A 400-nucleotide genomic window follows, 5' to 3' on the forward strand; every position below is an offset into this window, starting at 1 on the left:
TAGAATGAACTGACTGACCAAATGCAGACATGTTTATAATATGACTAAAATCTAATTTTTACAATCAAGAACTGATTACACAAATAGTGTGTGTATGTTTATGTGTGTGACTGTACTTGTATTACACATGATGTGACAGAACAAATATATTCACATGTGTCACATTGTAGGGTCATATCCTATATTCCCCTAATGCATTTGCTTCATTCTTTTAAAGTAAAGGCTTGGTTTAAAGGTTGGGCTCATAGGAAATAATCGCAAGTCAATGTAATGTCCTCTGAACTAATAGAAACACACTTGTCCGTGTGTGTGTGTGTGTGTGTGTGTGTGTGTGTGTGTGTGTGTGTGTGTGTGTGTGTGTGCGTGTGTGGTGAGTGGTCTGACCAGGTGGTATGATCAG

This window comes from Pundamilia nyererei, unplaced genomic scaffold, assembly GCF_000239375.1.
Source record: "Pundamilia nyererei isolate P.nyererei 1_Seehausen unplaced genomic scaffold, PunNye1.0 scaffold00009, whole genome shotgun sequence".
In the NCBI taxonomy this organism is placed as follows: Eukaryota; Metazoa; Chordata; class Actinopteri; order Cichliformes; family Cichlidae; genus Pundamilia; species Pundamilia nyererei.